Below are 25,036 nucleotides of genomic sequence, written 5' to 3'. Positions count from 1 at the left end.
CAGGTGGAATCTAATGAAGGAATATAGATACTGGTGTTCAATGGAGCTATAGAGATCAACTGGAAAGTTGTTCACAGACAGTAAAACTAAATTCTGAGGGAGATGGGAAATAAGAGTACTAATAAAAATTAGGTAGGATTCCAGAATGTTATGTACTCTTCAGACTGGTTCTGAGGAATAAATAAAATTATAAATGTAAAATGTGCAATCCAGTGCTTGGCACAAAGTATATTTATGCTATAACCAATGACATGGAGAAAACTACCAATAATCATGCCTAAAACAAGATGGACTCCAGATGGGGGTTGAGTCTAAGAGTCTAAGAGATCTTAACTGGGATAAAGAGAAAATGCAGAATCAAGGCATGAATCGATATGGCTCAAATATAAACACCTACCTGCAAACATGTGGCCCCCACACAACATTGCAACAGAGAAAGGGTGCCTGCTAACAACTCTTCCACAGGCTTCTCTCCACAGACACCCTGAGTCTCTTGGAATATTTGAAGTTCTAAATATATGATACAGATTAGAAATATTTTCCCCACATCTGACCGGTGACCCAGAATTAACAGTTCCTTCCTAATCAACACCCTTATTTTGAAATCTCACGTGTTAGGAAATCTGACAAATTATTATTGGTCATGAGATAAAGAAGGGACTTTGAGGTTTAATGTCTTCTCAAGATGTTTGTTAAACTAAGTAATCTATAATTGGTTAAATATTTTAGTGTTGGGGGAACTACTCCCATGCTTTATAACATTTATGTGTAACCATTAGCAACAGAGATGGTAAGTTTTGCTGTGTTTGTGGAGGGTTCTTGCTTCTTAGAGCCTTATGAGAGAAAAGGCAAAGTGTTTGAGAGATTATGCTTCCATCCATGCCTCTGCAGGATGCTCTGAGCAAGAAAACTCAGTTGTGTTCAAACAAATTATTAAGTTATCCATATTATTTGTTATTCGATTTTTCTAAATTATTTTGTACATTTAATATAACTCTTAATCTTAACCCTAGTTTTTCTTGGAGTATGAGAGAAATCGGTAGTAAAAATTAATTTAGAAAAGCAAAGGGAATATTTTAAGATGTATGAAAAGGGAAGTAATAAGTATACACAAACATATAAACTATTACAATTCATTAAGATTAAAGCAAGTCTAATTAAAGCAATGTGTATTTGAGACTGATGCACAAACTTCTAGACAGATGTGCAAACTAAAAGAATAAAGTAACAAATTCAAAAATAACACTAAAGGAGTACCTAGGTGGCTCAGTGGGTTAAAAATATGCCTTGGGCTCAGGTCAGGATCAGAACACCATATGGGGACCCCGCCTCCTATTGGGCTCCCTGCTCAGCGGGGATTCTGCTTCTCCTTCTCCCTCTGCCGCTCCCCCTCCTCCTGTGCCTGCACTCTCTTGTTCTCAAATGAATGAATAAAAAAAATCTTTAAAAAAAAAGAATAATGCTATACACATTCTATATACATATAATTGATATATGTTTATTTGCGTATGAATATACATATATAATTAAAGGGAACATCATATAAATTTTTTAAAAATGGTGTTGGGGCCATTAATTAGCATTTGAAAAAAATGTATGCCAATATAACAAACAATACTCTATAAATGCTAATTTAAAATGTTCAGTTAGAAACTTCAGAACACTATTCAAACAACTGCAAACCTAAACAAAAATATGTTAACATTTATTTAACTCTAGAGAGCTAAAAACTTTTAAAATTTGAAATTATAAATAAAGTAACAAATAAAAATATTAACAAATTTGGCCATTAAAACTGCTGAAGAGTAAACAGCATAAAATAAAAAGAACAGAGCCAAAGGAGAATATTTGTATCAAATGTTAATATTTTTTTTAAGATTTTATTTATTTATTCATGAGAGACACAGGCAGAGAGAGAGAGGCAGAGACACAGGCAGAGGGACAGGCAGAGGGATAAGCAGGCTCCCTGTGGGGATCCTGATGCGGAACTCGATCCCAGGACCTCAGGATCATGACCTGACCCAAAGGCAGACGCTCAACCACTGAGCCACCCAGGAGCCCCTCAAATGTTAATGTTATATAAAGAATTCTTATCAAGGGAAGAAAATGAGAAATAGAGACAAAGGATGTTATGTAGAAATCAAGCAAAAGGAAATATCTTTTAGAAATTAGAAAACAAATGGAAAAATAATCATGGTATTTTCTAGTAAAGAAATGCAACTTAAAATATCAATGGAGTATTTTTTGTTTTATGATTTAGTAAGTATCTTTTTGTCTTATGTTGGCTCAGTGCTAGTGTTATTGATACTCTTGGTACCTGTTTAAGTTGCTAAAAATCATCCAGATGAAAAACTAGAAATAGCTTTCAAAACTATAAAACATTCATTTTTAATTCAAAATCAAATCTCTTGAAACATAAAGTAAGCATATAGGTTTACTGATTCTAAAATACAACATGATCGTTAGAGAAAAACTTGGGTGCTTGGGTTGCTTAGACTCTTGGTTTCATGATCTCAGGGTGGTGACATGGAACCTGAGCCCCAGCCTCAAGCCAGGCAGCCCCCAGCCCAGTGAGGAGTCTGTCTCCTCTCTCCCTCTATCCCTCCCCCAGTGTACAAATGCTCTCTAAATTAATCAATCAATCACTCTTAAAGCTTTAAAAAGCAGAGAATAAAAATTCAAAAAAAAAAAAGCTAGTAATCATTCATAACCATGCATACAGAATTAACCACAGATAAAATTTTGGTAAAATTTTCCTGATCTTTTTGCACATATACAAAATTTTACATTGTTGACCTCTTAATATGTGAATGTGTGTGTATAATACAGCTTTTGCTTTGTCTTTTCACTTAAATCATTCAAAAATGTTGGCAGGAATCATTTTAATGTTATATAGTCCTCTACTGTATATCCATGCCATGATTTATTTTACCATTTCTTTATTATTGGACATTGAGGCAATCTTCAAATTTCTACTGTTTAAATAATAATGCTCTCAGTAATAGCAAAAGTTCAGGAACAATCTAAAAGTTTAAGAGCATGAATGGCTAAGATAGAATACACATAAACTACAAATATTAATAAAAAGTCTGCAGTACAATGGAAATATGATTATGATGCAATGTCTACACATCAAATTGTAATTCAGTTTAGCTCTTCTAAGAAACTTTGCTTGGTACATCGCATTGTACCAGTGTTAAACGTTCGTCTCACTTCTACTTAATAGGTAGGAATTGCAGGCTTGTCCTGCTCTGTACCCCCAATTCTACAGTGCCTCTGTTTCAGGCACCCTGTGGGCACCCAGGATATGTTAATTATTTGACTGACTGAGTAAATCTGCTAATGAAAAGGCTAAATAAGATTAACAAAGCTTTGCTCATGTTCTTCTTTTTTCTTCCAGTTAGTTGTTTTCCTTTCTGTTGTTAGCATGTGTGCATACTTTAATCTTGGGCTTTGGGGCTAGGAACAAGTGATTTTCAATAGATTTGGAAAATATCCCACCTTAATTCTATCCTGAGGTTACATTTAAGGAGCAACAGTTCCGTGTGAAGATGTCAGCACTACAGATTTATTTGCTTCCTTTTGCCTTGGCATACAGAATTTCAGAGGGTGTGAAGCTCCAGAACCAACATTTCCATCAGATGACACCTGTGATAACAGATGGCAGTCAGTCATGCTTTTAACATTAATACCGAATTAGAATAGAAAATAATGCCTAATCGTTCTCAGAGAATTTACTAAAGACAGCTTATAGACTATGAAAATTGGGTTGAATTTCAACAATAATAAACTAATATGAGATTTTCTTTTTGTCTTGAGCAGTTAGAAAGTCCTGAGTAATGATATATTGTGAAGTTAGACAGGAAGCCTCAATTTATTTTTCATCAGGTTCATTTCATTCACAAATGAGATATGGTAGAAAATTGAAAAGTGCTCATTCTCTCTTTTTTTTTCATCCAAGTGTCCAGCACTTGGCTATACGGTGCCCAATTCATATACACTTTTGCAGCCCAAATAATCCTGGCTGATCTGAACTGTGCAAACAGTCCAGCAAGGCATCTCTGCTTGGCTTGTAACTGTCAACAGAAGGGGAACCTTGTGGTCACACACGAGGGCACAAGTCACCCAACTCAAAGAACAAGGAAAAGATAGGATGTTTGTTATTTCTGTCAATGTTAAAGGGAAAGATTTCTGCTTTTTTCTTTTTCTAAAATTATGTATGGCACTGTCCAGCAGACTTTGAAAGAATGCAGAAAACTTGAAAAAAAACGTGGAAAACTTATCATAAATACTACTTCTTATTTGGAAGAGATTTTGCTATTTATAAACAATTTCACTGTTTCTATGACAATATTATAGAAGTCTTCCATGTCAGCTTATGCATGTACATAATTGTTTCTTCAGGGAAATAGTATCTTCACTTTAGGGTGAGAGAAGAAAACACTATTTCTCTTCCTACAAATAAGGCAATGAGAGCTGGAATAAAAGAGGACTTTTTTGTTTTGTTTTCTCATTCATGAACCCACACATGTGTACACACACACACACACACACACACACACACACAATAGTGACAGATGCAGAGCCTTCAAAGGTTCGAAAAAAGCAAGGCATTCTCAGTAGTCTGCGACATAAATTAAATGCCCAACTTTGCACTCTCAAACTAGTTTCATGGAATTACTATTTCCCCTATTGCTCTTACATCATAATTTTGGTCAATAAATATCCCATTGGACTGTAGGTTTCTTAAATATAGAGACAGTATCTCATTCACCATGGCAGCCATAGCACAGTTCAAATCTGTGAATCCCATGCCAACTATGAAACACAAATTCTACTTAATTTTACATTTCGTTTATAGACTATTTCTACCACATATAAAACCAAATTATTAAAGTTTAATGTTTATGACCTTAACAAGTTTGTACAATCATAACATTCTGAATTACATCTCTGTTTTTAAATATTTTTCTCTCCAATTTGAGTGCACTTTGATTCTTGAGAGAATCCTCAAAATAAAAGTTACTGATTTGAAATATCATCCATTAGTGTAATATACCAAAACCAGAACTTTTCAAATAGCAAGCCAATATATACTTAGAGACATTAAAATATCTTATGTATTAATCATGGTAAGTAATGGTTGCTAAGTATTTACACAGTGCCAGGTCTTGTGCTATTTCACAGAATACTTAAAAACCATCTCTTGAGGTGTCTTTCTCTATTATTGTAATATGCACCTTATACAAAAGGAAAACTTCTGAAAAGGTTAATAACTGGCCTAGGGTCATAACACCATACCAACTGGAGCTAGAATTCAAACTCCTTTCTCACTGAGTCTAATGCTTCCACTCTTATGTATTTTGCTGTATTGTTTGCTTAATGATAATTGTTTTCCTCTCTGACATTCTCTGTTTCCACCATTAGAGGTGCCAGCAAACTACATTGGCCCAATTCTAGTCTTCATAGCACCCTAGGGAAACAAAACAAAGTAATTTTTAACTTATTCAATCTGAATGACTGATGTTGGGATCAAAGACCTATGGCTTCTTTAAATAAGATTTTAATCAAAGCAAATATGCATTTATTCCATTAATGCAGAAAGAACCCCTACTATCTGTGAAGCATTCTCCATACATAAATAAATTTCATAGTGTTTTATTGAAGCAAAATACTTATATTACCACAATAGAATATAAACCTATGATGGGATTTGGCTAGATGAGTATGGCAAATTTTCATAACACCTGCAATCTTTATGAGTAAATAAAACAAGCAATTTTTAGTGAATATCTTTTTGAATAAAAGTGAATGCAACAAGAATAATAAAAGCAATCATTATTGAGAGTACAGGAAGTTAAACACTAAATCTGATCTAGGAAGTAAAAATAATAAACTCTTCCACAATACCACAAGTTTATACTTGATCTCATACAATGACGTGTAAATGCAACAACCACAACTAAAGAACGTTCTCAGAAAGGAGCACACCACAAATAAGTCCCATTAATGTTACAGAAACATGTCTTTGGAAACATACTTTCCTATGAATACTTGGGTTTCACTAAATTTGTGCATCTTTCCCAAACCGCCACTGATACTGATGGGGGTCTAGATACCAACTCACCAAAAAAGAACCTCAAAGATTAAACCTGCCACATCCAACATTCTCATATCCACATCCTGGGTTATGCTCTTCAGGACAAAGTAGCTAGACAGTCAGCCAACTTTGACCAAGAGTATTTTCTCCTTCTTTCTTAGGAGAATGAAGAGCTGTTTCTCTTTCATGGATGTGGACTATATATTACTCCTTGATATTCAAAGAAAAGAGTATTTCTTACCTAAGTGGCGTAGTTGCTTAAAGCAAAGTCTGGATACTGTCTCTAGTGCTGATCTACTCTGTAGACTTGGGCAAGTCACCTCATCTCTCTGGGCTTCAATTTCCTTCATCTGTAAAGGGGGGAGAAAAACAGTAGCTATCTCAGCTCGAAGCAGAGCAGATGGATATGACAATGTAAAGGAAGCCCTCCTCACTATGCCTGGCACATAGTGAGCAACAGTTGACAATGACAAGAATGGTGGCCATCAACCTCTTTGTACGTGTTTCCTATGGGAATTAATCAGTTTTCCTGTTCTGATCCTTCTCTTTTCTCTCCTGCAACCGCTTAGTAAATGAACTTTTTATACGTGTGGAACATTCCAACTGGTCCCCTTCTCTGGGACCCTCCAAGGAAGAGGGGGATACTATTAGGCACAGAAAGGTATCCCAATGCACCTTGAGGATATATGATGCTAAGTGAAAGAAAGCAGTCACAGAAGGACAAATACCGCAGGATTCCACTTACATGGCACACCAAAACGGTCAAACTCATAGAGTAAAAGGGTGGTGCGGGGTAGTGGGGAGAAGAAACTGGGGAGTTGCTGTTTGATGGGTATAAAGTTTCAGTTATGTGAAATGAAAAAGTTCTAGAGATCTGCCCTAGAATATTGTGTCTATAGTTGAGAATAATGTACTATACACTTAACGTTTGTTAAGAGGGTAGATGTCATGTTATGTATTTTTGCCACTATTTTAAAAAAACTATCCTGAGCCATGATAAAAAGGCTAGGCCAATAGTGGAAATATGTGCTTCGTGTACATTCCATTTGTTCCTACTAAATCCCTAAGAACAGAGACCCAAAAGATACTTTCAAAACTTAACATTAGGAGTTAAAAGTTATCTGACACTTTGAGCCAGTTTCTTCCAATCTGTCAGCTGCTGTCTGTTAGAGAAATTTTATGCCCTGAAGCATTTGGGGCACACAATAATTCATAAGTGTGACTTCTAGGAACACCCACTTTACACAATACCAGCATTAAACATCCAAAATCCTAAGCTGTAAAATACAAGGATATTGGAACCAACAAGATGAAGATTTGGAAGGAGCTGCGAGCCCAGCAACTTCAAAGCTTTTATTTAATTTTGTATCTCGTCTTTTCCCAAGCACTTATTTCTCAGATTAAGTAGGAGCATACGAATTGGTATTGTGGAACTTGGGGAAAAAATGGGGCTCTCCTAAATATGAATGGTGACACTGTGGACTATTATAAAATAAAAGGGGCACAAGCAAGAAATGGCAGTCACAGAAATTGGAAATGCATAGCGGAATGATTACAAGTTTGTGTCATGCATTCTGTCATTTCTGATCATATATAGATAAGACTTCCCATAGGAAAAAAGTCTCTGAGCATATCTGCTCGTAATTTCAGTTCTGAATTCAGTCAAGGGGGATATTCTCTGGCCTAATAAAGTAAGGGAGAAACAGCCGCATCCTTCCAATGAAGACCATGTTGATTAAATACTTAAAGCGGGAAGAAGTCAGGGAGTGACAGGTTGGAAGTTGACTAATTTAGGTGTAGTGTTTAAAAGGTTATTTCTTGGGTAGCCCAGGTGGCTCAGTGGTTTAGCGCCGCCTTCAGCCCAGGGTGTGACCCTGGAGACCTGGGATCGAATCCCGCATCCGGCTTCCCATGAGGAGCTTGCTTCTCCCTCTGCCTATGTCTCTGCCTCTCTTTCTCTCTGTGTCTCTCATGAATAAATAAATAAAATCTTTTTTAAAAATAAATAAATAAAAGGTTATTTCTTTATCCTTGAATAAGAACATCAATGTAAAACAACAACACCAGAAACAAAAGCCATAAGGACCTTGAACCTCTCAATTAATATGCAGATTTGCTGTGAAATTTTACCTTTTTTCACATTATGGGACCTTTTAGTTTTTAAATATTATGAGATGTATCTCTTAATATGACATGATTTTTCTTGCTGGATATTAATTTTTAAGTTGTTTAGAAAATAAAAATGTAGAAGTAAAAATATTTTAACCCACAGACACAAAAGAAAAGCGTTGCAAATATAACATCAGCATTCTTGATATGTTTTAAAATAGATAGGTACATTTTGATACCTATCAAACACTTAATAAAAGATGACTCCTCAAGGCAATTTGCAAACTATGGTTTCATCTAGATATATGTCAGTGTAAATCAGGAACCTTCAGCTCACCGTTTTTCTAAACAAGTATGCCATAATCTTTGCTAGCTCTGTTTCCGTGAGGCCATCATAAATCTACTGCACTGCACTGTCTCCTCAGAACGCAGTCACAGATTCAAATACTTGAAAGCATAGTGAACTATACAAACAGCAAGTCTATATCAAGAGTTAGTAATCTCCTTCACCTGCGGGGCGTATTTCATTTTCACAAAATCTTAATAGAAATGCACCCATCATGCTTAAAAACACTCCATTATTATCACAATTTGTTGAAAAATACCTTTTCTATTAGCCTATAATATGAAATAGGAATGGACACCCCTTTAATGTATACATATATATGGTTTGCATATAATGTCTACTAGATTACCCAAGGTGGACTTTGGTGTATTGAATGCAAACATAGATTCAAATAGCATAAAACATTTTTTTCTCAATTTGCTGCTACAGATATTTAATTTGCTTTGATCTAAACATGCTAACATTATCCAAGTGGAAGAAGCAACTAAGATTCGTTATTATAGATTTATTTCTAATAGTGAATGTGTCTCCTAAAAAAAAAAGTGAAATAAAATTTATGAAAGTATTTAATTTTCAGTCTTCAAACTTAAATGGGATATTAAAATCAGAAAAAAATGTAAACCTTTGCCTTTTCTGGAATTATAGTTTATAGTTTTGTATTTATTGAATGCATTCATAGGCTCCCTTAGGATGTGAAATGTATGGAAATATATGTGCATTGCTAAAGAAAGAACTAAATTTATTCTTTCCCCACATCATGCTCTTCTTTGCAGTAGAGGTTTTTAATTCAATACAGAGCTAGAATGAGATGGAGCCAATTTCCTGGTCTATATGTGTGACAAATGCTGAAAGTGGCACAAGATTAACAAATTAGTTGAAGTATAGATCTTAAAGGATTTTTTTTTCTGTGTCTCAAAATCAAAATTCATACTTTATTTGAAATGAAGCCTTCTTTAGAATTCAATAATGACTAAAGGTCTTTTATTTCTCTGTGTTTAAGATAAAAGGATGGGGTGTATGACAACTACTAGCATTTTTTGAGCAAATATTTTTACTTGTAAGAAAGCTTACAAAGATTTTATATTTAGAATTTGAAATGATATTAATTGTAATCCTGCATCTTGTGTGAGTCACTGCAATGTGTGATTTGGAAAAGATGAAACATTCTTCTCCAAATAACTCCTTATTCCCCCCCAATAAAAGCATAAAATGAAAAAGCTGGGTAAAATTCATTTATTTCTGTATTTTTATGAGTAAGAACAATGTTTAAAATGTTAGGTGCTAGATCAATATGCTTACTTTTCTAATAACATTTGTTAGCTGGTTTTAAGTAAAAACTATCAGGCATGGCTGTTTTCCCTAACCTCAGAATTATGTGCTTGATATCATCCAGATAACTAACACCAAACAATAAAAACATCTGCGACAATAAAAGCATGTAACAGTTGTGGAATTGTTTAATTTGGGAGAAAATGGCTACGTTTGATAATCAAACGTGTGAGAATTGATTTCTCCTCTTTTTGAGAAACTTTTGTATTTTTCAAACCTTGTTTTTTGCTTTTTGTTTAAAGAATCAACTTAGGACTTGGAAGACCTCTTTAAAAGGTGTTCTGAAATACATGGTTTGGATTTGGCTCACTCGTTTCCGGTGTAAAGGGTTGTCATATAGTCCACCTGTTTTGCTTGGGCTTAAATTATATAAAAATACAGCATTTTAAAAACAAGCACAGCCTTACTTGTTGTCCCCAAACATGATACCATGCTTAAAATTCAAGAAGAGTTCTATGCAGGTGGTACATCTCAGTCACCCAATCTCCTTTCACATATCTGTTCATGTTGACAGACTATGTCATAATACATCAACAGAAAGATCAGCACGGAAGAACAAAATTTCATCGCCTGACAGCAAGAGGAAAACTGATTTTCAGTATTAAATTAGTAAAAATATATCATTACCTCACTTCCAATAACTCTACTACCTCTAGAAGATAAGGTGTCTGCTATAATCACAAGTAATATGCAAAGACAATTAGGTTTGCTTGTATCTTTGGCATCACCCTTTGACTGACAGCCGGATCTCATTTTATCTTTTATACATTATTTTTTTTTTATATCTTGGAAGCAACTTAGAGAATTAAAAACGATTTCTTAATGAGACATGTGGTATTACATATGTAAAAATATGTATCTGCCAAATGTCTGGAGGACAGTCTATCCTATACCAATCATCAACAAAAACCTATTGACCATTGAAATGAAAACGGATATTTAAGCTTCTGATAAAAGTTAGGTGCCTTTTTCGTATAACATCTTGCTCTGTTTGGATTTCAGTAGAAATTTAACAATACCTGCCATAAATAATGTCTTTTGCAGCCCAGGGCATCATCTGCCACTTAGGCTTTAATTTTGCCCCTGTTTGAACACCCTACAACATATGCACTCCTCTTTTGTCTATTATCCTAGAGTTGTGCTATTCCCAAATATTGACATCATCTACTTTTATCAGCATTAACTGCTCTGAAGCTTCCCAGGCTCATGCTCAGCTCTATTTCTTCCTATTGATTATCTTCCTCACTCCAGCAGGTAGCTAGCCAGCGAGGCTGTCCTGAGAAATAGCTTCCAATGACTTTATACGCACAATTTACACGGAATTGTTTAAAGAAGATATTAGCCTCAATACAAATCAGTGAAGCTCATTTAGTCAATACTGCACAATTCTGCTGTTGGCACCCTGTCACATGTTAGTCTACAGTCAGCTGCCGTACCCAATCTGCACATTAGCTATAGTATTTAGTTTCATATTAAAATGAAGCCGGGTTTTTTTTGCTTTTGCTTTCCTTTTTGAAATCTTTTCAGTATACTTTTTACATCACCTCGCTGAGCCATGTGATAGTAATATATTTTGAAATATAAAAACCTGAGATTAAATGTTTGATTTTTGACAGTGTTCTTAAATATAATAAATTCAAAAGGAAATACTGTTAAGTTAAAATGGAGTGTTTTTCATTAAGTCCAATCAAATGGTAGACAACAAAGGATCTTTTATTTGAGAATATGAAGTGAAAATGAAAACCAGAAAACCTTTACTAAGAAAAGGTCCAGCTAAATTATGTTGGAAGGAGGTCTCCAGATTGAGTTTGGGTGTTTCTTTTGCTAAAAGTGAATTAAACTAAGATATGTTATGAAGAAATATTTTACAAAGAAGCAAACTTAATGCTTTTTGGAGATGAAAATAAGGTCTAAGGACAGTTGACTTTGAAAATAATTCTAAAGAAAGATCACATATGAAAAAAATTGCCACAGCATCTGATCTTTTCTTATAATCATAACAGGGAAATGGTTGGGGGAAAGTAATGCTAGTCCCGTCTTTCTCTTCCATGGCAATGCTGTAAAATTCTAGAAGGGGTGTTTACGTTTCAGAATTACTCCTCCTTAAACTACTGGTTTATGATAGTTAATGAGATGATATCCAAATGTTGAAAACAGGAAAATTCAAATGAAAATCTAAATGTGAAATATAATATAATGAAATAACTAAGCAACATAATCCTACGCTGAATGTTTGTGCAAATATTGCAAAATGAACTGCAATACATTAAAATTCTTCAGTGGTTGTGTAATACATAAGTGAAGGTTTACATATAAAAGCTTTAGCTATCAAAAAAAGGGATCTTTATATCATACTATCTCAAATTTTTTACTTGAAAACATCACTAACATCTTGGATTGCATTTTGAAAAGTTGTCATTAAATCTATTTGCATATTTCTTTGTAAACTGAAATTCAAGGTAAGAAGAAAGCACAGTGATCAAAATAGTCTATTTGTTATAAAATGCATCTTCCTTCCAGCTTTAGTGGCTGAGTGGCAGAAAGCTTTGGGGAATATGAATGGTAGAGAAAATAATAATTTCAGTTTTGGTGATTTTTCAGGACTATATCTTTTTTGTGAGTGAAAAGTAGGAGTTGAACAAAATAACAATTTTAAGTGATAGGTGGTAAATAACAGCATTTTGAAAATTAATATAGAAAAGCAATTAAAATAGAATTACATAACAAATTATTGTAAATATTACAATATTTTCTCTTTCTTACTATAAAATGTTAAAGGTGATTTTTGTATGACCTTTCTTTCATTTCTTTTCTCTTTAAATATCACTAGTTGGGAGCCAGAGCTCTGAAGCCCAGGTAGAAAAGACACGCTAAGAGATGGCCAGTCTATCCTGACCGTACATCTTCTCACACATTTATTGCAAGCTGACACTCATATAACAGCTTTTTTTTTTAATCACAAAGATTCAACAAAGAACAATTCCAGTACCAAGGGAAGATCATACTTTAGGAAAGAGAGAAATGCCATAATTGCATATTCAGGTTGCATAAATGCAGGGATGGCAATGATAATTGTAATATTTGTGTGTGACAGCATTTTACCTTTTAAAGAAGTCAATAATCTAGATATAATAGTATTTAGGTATAATTGTGTATACAGATGCATATATCATATATTACATGCAATGTGCAAATATAAATTCCAGCCCAAACTGAAATGTATAAACATTAGTCTTTTTTTAGTTCAAAATGTTCCTTGATGAATATGTTTTTTTATGTATTAAGTGTATCTCTAACAACTAAATGATGAGAGTTTCCTGCTAGCCCGTTTATCACATGATATTCTGATACTTAATTATATTGTATGGCTATATATTCACTTAAACATAACATTCTCAATGAAGCAAATTCACACAAAACAATATAGGTTGTTAAAACTAACAGCAACAAAATAGTCAGATAAGCATTTCAGGTAAATTAAGATGCTGCTTTTTTTTTCCCCCCAAAAGACTTTTAAGATTAATTGTCCATTAAGTTTAAAATGTGAGTTTTGTTTTCATATGATGTCAAACATAAAATTTTCAAATCAAAATGCTTCATAGTAACTTCTGAAACAAACTATTTTTTTTAAAAAGTAGTTTTGATTAAGTTTCTAAAAATATAAAGGAAGGAATTGTTTTCAGTTTGTTAAGACCTGTCTAGAGGAAAACATGATTTTAGATCTATAATTTTCATAAGCCTTATAAATGCTCATATTTATGATGTATATCAAAAATTCATATTGGATCTATTGTGACTACCTGCGTAGGTTACCAAGATGATGCCAAATATCATGCATATCATCTCACTGAGTTAGGTTTGTAGCAAAAAGTGCCACACCAAGTCCAGATATTTCAGATAAATCTCTCTTCCATAAATATTCAGCTAGTAGAACCTGGGCAGAACGAATCTTTTACACTAAAAATTAGCTTTAAAAGCAATCTTATTGAATTCTATGGGACGTTATCTTTTTTAAATTTGTAAACTTACCCAAACTAAGCACCCATACACACCAGAGAATGTACACACACACACACACACACACACACACACTCACACACATTTTGTCAGGAGAAATTATATTTTTATCATTAAAGTAAACTGAATACGAACTCATTAAGGTGATTTACATTGTCATTTATGTAATTATACAGCTTTTAAAGGATGTATACAATTCATTTAAATATAATTTTACATACTGAACAATATGTTGAGTATTGTCATTATCCATTTTTATAAGATGGAAATATTTTAAAACATCAACTAGCACATACATCTATCTAAATTCTAAAACAATTTAACTTAGCTCAAAAAGATAAAATCAAACTGGATAGTTAATTGGAATATTTCATAATTTCTTTATTTTAAATACATATATCTCTAGAAACATAAAGTACAACATTTAAGGAAATTAATATTAGTCTTCTTATACATTTATGTACATATACAGAGAGTACATTTATGCATCTATTATATCCATGTAAAATAAATATATTCCATTATATATGTGTAATTATATAATCTGTATATATCATGTGTATCTTGTCTATGCATTTTGTGCAGAAAAGAAAAGCATTCTTATAATCTAGAATCAAGCAATACAGGTGTGTATATGTGAGTGTGTGTGTGTGTGTGTGTGGGTGGGTGGGTGGGTGTGTGGGTGTGGACAGAGAGCCAGAGGAAAAGGATAGGTAGTTTCACAAAGAAGTATTAAAGTTAGAATATTAAACATGTTTGAAAATGAATATGAAGGCATTAAGCTATGTAAAAAAATATTGATAAATTTTTCTCTCTCCTTTCCTCTCTCTCTGTGTGTGTGTGTTCTGCTATTAACAAGAAAATGAATATTTGAGATGAAAGGAAACGACAACTGTATAGACGTTTAAAATAGGGCATTAAGTTAAATTTACTGAATTAAAATTTAAACCCAATTGGATTTTCCTTTCTGAATATGAAATAGAACTCTATAGGATGAGCACAAGAATCACAATATATTTTAAAATGTTTCTATTAAAATTTTTCTCATATAAGTTTTTATATCATTAGTACCCAATAGTATCATAAAATATTCTAAAGGCATGCATGAAAATATCATGAAATAAAGCTGAAGGGGGTCGTTGTAGCATAAAGATCAAGACTAAGTTAAAGACAAAGTTCCTTACCCTTTGACTCAGACAAAACTATTTCAAACCCTCTAGTTTAATGATTTTTATGTACATCTACTTATTGGTTTTCCAATTTGTCATTTTTCAATACTCTAGGGCTGAAAAGGAGATAATATGGGGTTGCATATGGAAAATTTATATCGCTACTTAATAGTTAAATATCTTGACCACCTTTAAGATTATGCATTTGGAGAATTATAACCTCAGTTAATTCCAGTGCTACAGCATTCAGGTGGTGCTATTAAATGTTTTCTACTGAGAAGAGCTCCTTATAGCAAGAATCATTCACTAATACCTAGCTGCCTAGATTCCTGAAGACTTTAGTCTATAAACCTATTTCTGTGTAAAAAGAACCCTATTTAACTTAACTATAAGGGTAGCAGTGTTGTTGTTTGTCATGATGTTGACAAAAAGCAGTGGACAAAAAGTTATCTGTAACTCTCAAGTGGATGTATTCATTCCCTAATTCCTAGATAATTAGCGAGGATAAAACTATACCCTGCATTGCTTCCCTTCAAGATGGTAAGCTAATGATTCAATGGAATCAGAGCAAGTTATGGGAGGAGGGAACAGGGGCATGGAAAGAGGAATACCTTTTTCTTGGTTCCACAAAGGGTTGAGGGCCTAATTATTTTTAAGTATAATCCAACCAACCTCTTCTCATGCTCAGCTGCACTGAGTGACACTATTTGTGATGCCCAGTGTGCTGAAACTGAGCAGGTTGCTGTCAGTTTAAAAATGACTATAATAAAAGTGACCATGAAGATGGATCTTGTGATTTTGCGTTTCTAATCAGTCATCTGTGAAGAACACTTTTGCTTTGATTCAGCAGACTGGTGACAGCCATGATTGATAGTGCACGAGGATGAAAAAAGGTTATTAACTGTCTTCCTATTAAGCTCAATGTATTACCCCTCTAGGTGCATCTCATACTTTAAGTTAAAGTACTTACTCAGGTAAGGTCAAGAATGAACTCTATGGAGATGGTATCCGTTCTGCTGAAAACGAGCAAGGCATCCTTTTACTGATTTTCTTTAAATTTAGCATTTAAACTACATTTAATTCTACTGTCTTATTTTTTATTGGCTAAAAAAGAGAAATTTCCTCTTTCCAAAAGCATCTATACTGAAAACACTAAAAGTGTAGAAACCAGCTTTAAATGTACGGAATTGAATGTAGAGATGACTAGCAACATGTGTGTGGCATGTACATTAGTTTATATTTAGGCAGATGGCCATATATTGTGTGATCTGAGGGTATTTTTAAGGTAGACATTAGAATTGATTTTTGATTAAAAAATAGTATCCGTATGGTATTTACAAAAATTGTTTTAAGTTTCAATAATCTACATGGCAAGCTTACGATAAAGAAAAAATAACAATTTCTAAGAAAATTAAAGAACCCAATAGGATATTTAGATGTTTGCTTTCATTTAGATATAATGTATCAATTTACTTACTTCATCTCATTTTAACTTTTTAAAATTAGAAATATTACATATAGATGGACGTTTGAATGATGGTATCTGTTCATGTCTTTGACTAGTAAAACTACACATCCATCACAAACAGTATGATAGATCCTAGAGTATTTTAAATTTTTCAATAACTCAGGATACATAATTTATTAAATAAAATAAACTGTTAAATGTTATCATATCTCCTGTGTTCATTTATTCTTACTGGAGTTGAAATGTACTGCAAGATTTTTGAATACTTCATTTAACTTCTCTTTTAAAAACATTTTAAATTTACAAGTTCGGTTCTGAAAGATAACAGATTAAATATATGCATTTTAATTAAAAATTGTAGTATTGTGCTTCTTCTTACATTTCCCACATAAACACTCAATATTTGTTAGATGCAATATGAATTAGCCAAAAATATTCAAGGATATGGATAACTTGGCACTGACATAACCATTTAGACTACAACCAACTTTTAGCTCTCTATGCTTGACCGTTCTTCATTGAACAACTCTGCAGAGTAGCACAGAAAAAGAAAATGCTACCAGAATGTTATTAGAGTTTCAGTGTAGGAAAAATCACATTACATCCAAAAGTTTTCTCCAGTATATCATGACCTGTTTCTCCAGTGTCAGTTATTATCTCATTTTTGGTATACAATAAATTGTATGTTGAAAAGTACTGTTTTAATATAGAATCCATCGACAATGAAATATAGGAAAAGTAAGGAAATGAAGTTCAAGATTTCACTGAATTTCTCCTTAGAGCCACAAAAATTGGCTCTCTACCTTATTCTGCTTAATATTGCAATTGCTGTTTTGAGAAACCTTTCCAGCTCTCTAGTATTTTATGCATGCCAAGTATAACTTAAATACTTACACACTGAGAGCCTCTTCATAAAAAATGTTAGATCAATATGAAAATTGTTTATTTAGTGAATTGTGTTTATGTGGAGTGGACTTAAAGGTAGATTTTAGAATTCATAGAAGATTCCCTCACGATGACACATTAACTTCGTTACTGAATGGAATTTCTCTTCCCGCCTTATACAACTTCAACAAACTTGTGCTCTCAAAATCAGAAATCAACACAAGATAAATGATAGAGGGTGATATATGGTCAATAATAGCATTCTCTATTGTTGTTCAAATATTTGGGTGAGCTGATAAGAAATATGTTGCATGTTTCTCAAAAACATTGTTTGCTTTTAAAATACGAAAAAAAGGAAAAGTAAAATGCAGTTTCAAAGTAAACCACGTAAATTAAAAAAGTGCTCTGAATTATTAGTGGAAATCCTGACATCTTCTCTTTGCCTACTTGGGAGTTTGAGAAAAATTAGGAAATCGAAAGATGAAGTAGGCCCAAGAGGAATGCACGGATTTCCTAGTTACCCATTGCCTAGTCTCCTCGGTTACTTCTCTTCAGAGAAGCTCTAGAACACACCTTACACAAAGCACACATTTTAGGAAAGCACAAGGCAAAGGCAGTTTCAGGTAAAGTTTAGGTCCTTTCCAAGGCAGTCAGTTAGCATAGTTGAAATTGATACTGAGCCGTATTTTTCTTTTTTTTTTTTGCAGACTCCAACACTCGCAAAGTTAAAAGTGTAACATTCTCTTTTATACTTTTGAAACTCCAGAACACAACGTTGCATTACTTCTGCGCAGGCAAGCTGACAGAACCGGGGAAGAAAAATCCCACGCCTTTGGGCAAACCCTTTAAATTTGGTTCTGTGGCTATTGTGACTTGGTCTCATCTACTGCTGGGGCACAAGGCACCCTCAGTTCATAAAATCTAGGGCTTCGATTACTTTTAGCTTGAAACTCTCTCCCGAAGCTCTTCTAATCCTATATGTGTGTTTATGTCATTCTCCTCCTCCTCCTCTCCTCCTCCTCCTCCTCACCTGCTAGGGGACCTAGGGTAGGGGTGTGAACTGGGTGGTGCACATCTGTGTAGCCAGAACTGGAGGCTGACAGTTGCTGTCCACTCCCAGACTGTGTACCTGAGCGTCGTGGCCACTCTGCTCTTCCGCCCAGCCCACTGCTGCCTGCAGCGCTGCTGCTGTCACGCCAGCCGGTGATTTGATAGGCTTGTCGGGTTGCCATGGTGTTGACTTCTTGCCTCTGAGGAGCTGCCCAATGACTGGAGGTCTGGGATTAAAGCGGGAAGAGGCAGCGGCCACAGCGAATTTCCGCGGCAGCTGCAGCAGCTAGAAACAAGCAGCGAGAGGACGAGGTCTTTAGCCTGCGCTCCCCTCCCGCAGCCAGGGCGGCCAGGGAGGGAGGGAAGGAGAAAGAGGGGTGCGGGTGGGGGTGGGGGTGGGGGGCTGAAACGGTGACCCCTGGAAGCCAGAGATACCCGGGAGGGGTTTGAGACCCTCTCAAGATAACTCATGAGCCCTCTGCACGCTCTGAGAGGGAAAATGTTCCAGAATTCGTTGTTATTCACCCAAGACCTTACCTGGGCGGGTGGTGGGACCGGGGGTAAAAGGTCGCTAAGAGGGATGTAAGTGGGGGATGCACCTTTTCCCCCCACCCCCGCCCCCACCCGTTCTTTGGGCGGCGGGGGAGCTCGACAAATAAAGAGGCGCTCTGCGGAGAACTTGAAATCAAGGCAACTAACTTATTCCAAGGAGAGAAAGTGCGGGGAGACCGCACCCCAGTACGTGATCCGCAGTTGCCGGGGGCGGCCCGGGAGGGGGGAGCTCGAGGGTGCACGGGCCACGCACGGCCCCAGACGGAAACTGTAAACTGGGAAATGAAAGGGAAAGAACCCGCTTCTGTTATAAATTAGTAGGTAGGTGAAGGTTACGCAAAGAAGAAAAGGGAAAGTAAAGCTGTTAAAAGAATAGAATAAAACCCCTGGGAGTTCCACTCAAAATCCTGCGCTCCCCCCTCCACCCCCCAGCTCCCCAATCCAAGGGGAGGAGGAGGAGGAGGAGGAAAAAGTGCATTCTGGTGTGATGAGAACTCTCTGGAATGTCTGGAGGAGAGGATAGAAGTGCGAGGGTAAGAAGACCCGGGTGCTAAATAATTGGCAGGAGAGGCAACTGGGGGAGGGGCGGGGTAGGAAAGAAATATTCCGCGATTCACCGAAGAGACTTCGAGGTTCAGAAGAGGGAGGCTCCAATAGGAGGAAAAGGCGTAGAGAAGTTCAGACCTGTAGCGTCAAGGAGGAAACGGCCAGAGTCAGTAGGAGAAAAGGAGGAAAAAGGTGTGTGGTGCGGAGGGAGGGCGTGGGAAGGCCCCCGCCGGCGAGTGGAAGGTGCCGGCGCCGGGACCGGGGCCGCGCGGGGCGGAGAGCCGGAGCCACGGACGCGGGGCGCGGGGCGCGGCAGGCCCCCGCGCGCTCCAGGCCAGGTGCGGCTCGGCGCGCTCCCCGGCTGCGGGCGGCGCGGGCACCTCCCCGGCCGGGGCAAGCGCGGCTCCTTCCGCCTGCCAGAGTCACGATTCACCGCGAGTCCCAAACACACGCCTCACTAACTACTTTACAGCCACTTTCATTGATTTTCTTTAACAAATAAACATAATACCCGTTACAGCAGCACTTCCCTTTGCAGCAGCTAAAATGCCATAAGCTCTGCTGGCTGCGTTTCTCTGGACAGCAGCTTCCCTATCTCCGAATAAATTGGTCGCCTTCACTTCAGAGATCATCTGTGTGATCACCTTCAGGTCTGGAGAAGCTGCTCTTGGCCTCCCCACCTCCCCCCCTTCCTCTATAATGGGAGAATCACCTTTTTAGAATAAGTAAGAGACAGGTCGGGATACAAGTTTGCAAACCTGGAAGGGCTCATTGACATTTGCATATTAATTTTTGCCAATAAGAAGTAGCAAGTGGGAAGGAAAACACCGGCGAAGAAATGGACTCGTTTGCAATTGCAGGGAGATTAACACTTGTCCGACAGCCACACCTAAGCTACTCCCCCAGAGTCATCTCTAAAAAATATTTCCTTTAAAAATAAAGTATTCTCAACTATCCTTCAATTAAAAAAAATAAAGTATTTATTTTAAGGTACCCCCCCCCTCTTTAGAGCGGTTTCTGCTGGAGGTTCTAACATACATGTCAAAGGGTTGTTGAATTATTCATTATTGTAATTACTATCATCATTGTCATTATCCCTTTCCATGTGGAAATAATTTTATTATCGTAATTTGATATCTGAAGAATTTCCTGTTAGTCGTTTGATAATCATTTTTTTCTGCTGAAAAGAAAAGTTTTGTTTATAAATGAGATAGAGAAAATGTTTTAAATGCTTTGATGTTTGCTATAGATTTCCGTTTATCTAATCGATCGGAATGCCAATAAAATCGATTAAAGGTTTAGTGTTTTACAAACAACCATTTTGTGCTTTTTGATTTTATGTTCAGAATGATTTTAATAAAGCTAATGCTTTCCTTTAACATTCTCCCTTTAAAAAATCCAAACCTTTATCGTTTTTCCTTTTATTATTAGAAATTGCCAGTTAAAGTTCTTCTAATAGGAAAATAAAAAAATATAAGCAATGGCTGTAATGGTTTAAATTTCATTCTCTTTTTGCTCAAGGTATTTAAATAAAGCCCTTTAAAATCTTGGTGAATTATATGCGATCATTCAGTGATTGCGGAATATTAAATTAAACTTAGATAAATCCGCATTGAAGGAGGCAGCACCCAATCCTGAATTTATTTCCCATTTTCTCTAACAGCATCACTGCGCTCCTCTCTTTGCAATGACAATGTGCCAAATCTGGGCATTTTGAAAACATTTTCCATATGCTTTAACAGGGGACTGATAGACAAAGAAGAAAAGGAGATGATCTTTTTGCTCTGAGGTATATTTTCTTTAACCTTTTTCTCTTAGACTTTCAGTAATAATCATTTAAAAGCAAAAGTTTGAAATCATTTAATTCTCTCTCTCTCTCTCTCTCTCTCTCTTTTGCTTTCACCTTTTTTTTTCCTTCCTATCTTGTAATTTATTCCTGAAATGGAGTTTTGGTTACAATATAATGTAAAGCTATCATTTCTGTACCTTGGCAATCAACATTTGTTTCAAAATCTTTGATTTAGTTTCTGCTAGCTGCCTTCTGTAATTGAAGATGGATTTAATTATACATTTTGTAACTTAGATCAGATGGGCTGTTTGTTTGCTATAGGATTTAATGGTGCTTTTGTGTCTAATATTTAGGAACGTTACATACAGAGGTGGTGGCTTTTCTTCAACTATAAAGATCTGCAGTTTTGTCTTGGAAATGTGGATGTTGGGATGAATGTAATGTCCTGTTTTCAAATAATTCTATTTGGTGGCCAGTGTTTCGTATATTGTCTATATAGCATTGCCTTGACTAGATATAGATGTATCAGGTTTTAAAAGCGCACAGATTTGTCTTCTACTCAGTGAACTCTCAATTCTTTCTTTCTTTCTTTCTTTTCCCACTTATCTATCTTTTCCCATCTGCATCGTTGTCTCTTAGAGATCTTCCCCAGATGAAACGTAAAATTTTTGTTGGATATGTTTGCTGGAAATACCTCCATGTGTTTTGAGAAGGATGTGCTTGTGATCCTGGGTTTGGGTGCTCTAAGTGTGAATCCAAGTGCTGAGGGGGGTGGGGGTGTGTAGTGGTAAGTGATCAGGAGTCCTCATTAATTTGCATAAGAGCTGTAGAAGTGCCTGTGAAGTTAGTGAAGTGCTATTGTTTGGGGAGAGTCCCGTCTGATTTTGTTTATAAACACTGGGCTGGTTGCCTAGAGGGAAAGGAGGTCACAGCACTGTCTGAGCCCTGACCTCTGAAAGGCCAGAGGGCGTCTGACTTTTCTTTCTCCCCCTTCCTCCTATCCCTTCTCCACTCCCTAATTCTTTCCTCCTCAGACCCTCTATAACTCCTCCCTTTTCCCCCATTCCTCACCTTACCTGTGCCTAACTTTGCATAATAATGACTGCCTCCCCACCCCCACCCCCCCCCCCAGCAACACTAGTAGAACCAGGTCAGAACCTCCAGGGGGGAAAAAAAAGGTAAAAGAGATTTGCTGCAAATAAAAACCAAAAAGGGACTTTAGTTAGAAAGAGAGAAACATACAGAAATATGGAAGGACAGATAGAGACCCGGGATTAAGATGGGGGCATTTTTATGACAAAAAAGACCACAAAGGAGATAAGAAGCAGGTTGGGGGAGGGGAGGGAGTCATCCAGCGACAGATTTAACTGCCCACAAATGCTACACACACATACACACTTAAAATGTCTTTCCTTTTTGAATTTCATTTCATCTGGCTCACCCTCACCATCAAAGAGAGTGTCCATTCTGGATGTTAGGTCATATTTTAACCTCCCGGCCCCCTCTTCCCCCGGCTTTGTGAGTTCTCAAGAAAAAGAAAAAAAAAAAAAAGACTTTTTTTCGTAGTAATGAAATTTGGCACTCTTCCACACTAATTCTTGAATTATTTCACTGTAAATATAATGTGTTTGTGACACCATCCCAAATAAGCCCTGCACTTTCCGATTCACTGACAACTTCACGTCTCCCCTTTGCACACACCCCCCCCACACACACACAGACACACACACCTCCCCACTCACAAAATGACAGACACTGGTATCAAGTTTAAGTGTGTTTTGGAAAGGAGTTGCTGAGTTAAAAAATGTTAGTTAACCGACTGCCTTTGTTAAATAGCCCCCGGGTGGAGAAGACCCAACAAAAAGAGGGAAGGAGGAGGGGGGCTGAGGATCTGAAAGTGTCTGCGGTGATATAAAGGGTTCCTAACGCTGAAATCTTGTAATACCTCGTTTCAAACTGAGCTCATCTATAGATCCCGGATGCGCGGTCAAAAGACTGGGAACCTTTTCCCCTTGGGCTGGGCTTGGTGTTGAGCTGGCGGGACAGGAGGGAGAGGGAGGTGGGGTATTTGTTACAGACTCGGTTGAGGGCAGGGCGGGGGTGGGGAGGGGGGTCCGGGAACAGACAGCGGGAGACTCCTTCCAGCGGCTGCAAAGCCCAGAGTGTCCGCGGCACAGATTTGGGGAATAAAATACGCCAAGGAAAAGTCGAGAAGTGGAAATTACCTTTTGTCTCAATATTAATTACTGCTTGCTTCCAACACTCAACACCTAACCAGCTGGTACCCCCTTTCTGGTTCTCCCCCCAACTCGGCGCTCGGCGCCCGGGAGTGGGCTCGGCCCGGCCCGGGGTCGCCCCTGCAAAGTGTGCAGGAGGGTGCAGGGAAAGTTGTCGGTGCGGCAGGGAAACCTCTGCTCCTTTCACTTTGAAATACAAAGTAGCCGAACGTTCCTTGAGGGCGGCGGCGGGTTCGCGCAGAGTTTAGGGACAGCAGAGTGGGGGCTGGCGGGGAGGGGGGGAGGCGGGGGGGGGGAGACGGGGTCAGAGGTGGACGGCAAGGGGTCCGCAGAGACCCGGGAGGAGCAGCTGGGCTTCCTGGAGCGAGGGGCCGAGGAGGAGGGCGCCAGGGGCCGGGGCGCAGCCGGGGCGAGCCGGGCAGATCGCGCCCTTGGCCCGGAGCGGCCCGCGGGCTGGGCTCGGGCTCGCCCGCCTCGCCGCGCCCCTGCCCGCGGCGCCGCGCTCCGCGCCCCCGGGCCCACCCCACGCAGACCTGCAGCCGCTTCTCCCCGGGACCCTCCTCGCGCGGGCGCGCTCCGAGGCCGAGCCCTGGAGGAGACTCTTGACTCCGCGCTAGTCCCTCTCTGCCCCATCCCCTCAGCCCATTAACCCCGACCCTCACCCCAGCTTCTCTTCTTAGGAAGGAGGTGAAAGAGGATGAGAGAGAGATGATTAAAAAGAACACACACAGGCGAGGAGTGGGAATACTCGCTGGCAGAGGGGGTTGCAAAAGTGGGCGCTCCTCTTACAAATCCTCCTTCCTTTTGTTTTCTTACTTAGAATTCAGTAACCGCTCCCCCCCAACACACACACACACACACACACACACACACACTTGAGAGAGAGAGAGAGAGATTTCCTAAGAAAAGAGAAGGGTGTATTTTCCAAGAAAAGAGAGGGATGGGGGGCGTAGAGGAGAAATAGCCTCCAAATTTTTAAAATGGTTTTCCTGATTTGACGTTTGGTGTTTTGACATTAATGACATTAATGTTATTGATGATGTTTCAGGGAGAAAAAAGGCAAAAGAAATAAAGGAGAACTTGAAAACGAAATGATCATCATTTCCCTATTCTTCCACGCCAGAAATAGACCCCTTTCTTCACCTGAGCCTGAAACAGACTTATTGTTCTCAGGTGTTTCCTTCATCATACGCATTTACCCGTCTGAAATCGCAGGAAATGGTTTTTCCATCAGTGAGCTTGTACATGGAGCCCTCTCCCGCAAAGGGCTTGATCTTTTCTGATTTGAACCTGAAAGTCTCCCTTGCCTTCATTTCCCCTCAGTCTTTTTAAAAGCCCCCACCCCCTTCCCCAACACACACCTCAACTAGTTTTTTAAAGCCAGAATTTTTGCTCTCTGGGGTGTTTGTCTGTAAACAGCAATGCTACATAAACACCTT

At 37.6% G+C, this 25,036-nt stretch overlaps 1 long non-coding RNA gene across 1 annotated transcript in view; it reads right to left on the bottom strand.

The window, feature by feature from the left end:
* LOC140595182 (uncharacterized) overlaps nucleotides 1–25,036 on the bottom strand; it is a 45,010-nt gene that overhangs the window by 15,568 nt on the left and 4,406 nt on the right. Inside the window, exons 2-4 of the long non-coding RNA XR_011996621.1 lie at nucleotides 18,553–18,759; nucleotides 6,342–6,450; nucleotides 3,502–3,648 (exon numbers count right to left, since the gene is read on the bottom strand). This is a non-coding gene — a long non-coding RNA (uncharacterized lncRNA). The remainder of the gene's footprint in view (nucleotides 1–3,501; nucleotides 3,649–6,341; nucleotides 6,451–18,552; nucleotides 18,760–25,036) is intronic.

The sequence above is a fragment of the Vulpes vulpes genome, chromosome 13 (genome assembly GCF_048418805.1).
Source record: "Vulpes vulpes isolate BD-2025 chromosome 13, VulVul3, whole genome shotgun sequence".
NCBI lineage: Eukaryota > Metazoa > Chordata > Mammalia > Carnivora > Canidae > Vulpes > Vulpes vulpes.
Note: the sequence above shows the minus strand (reverse complement) of the source record. Positions and strands in the feature narration are given on the sequence as shown.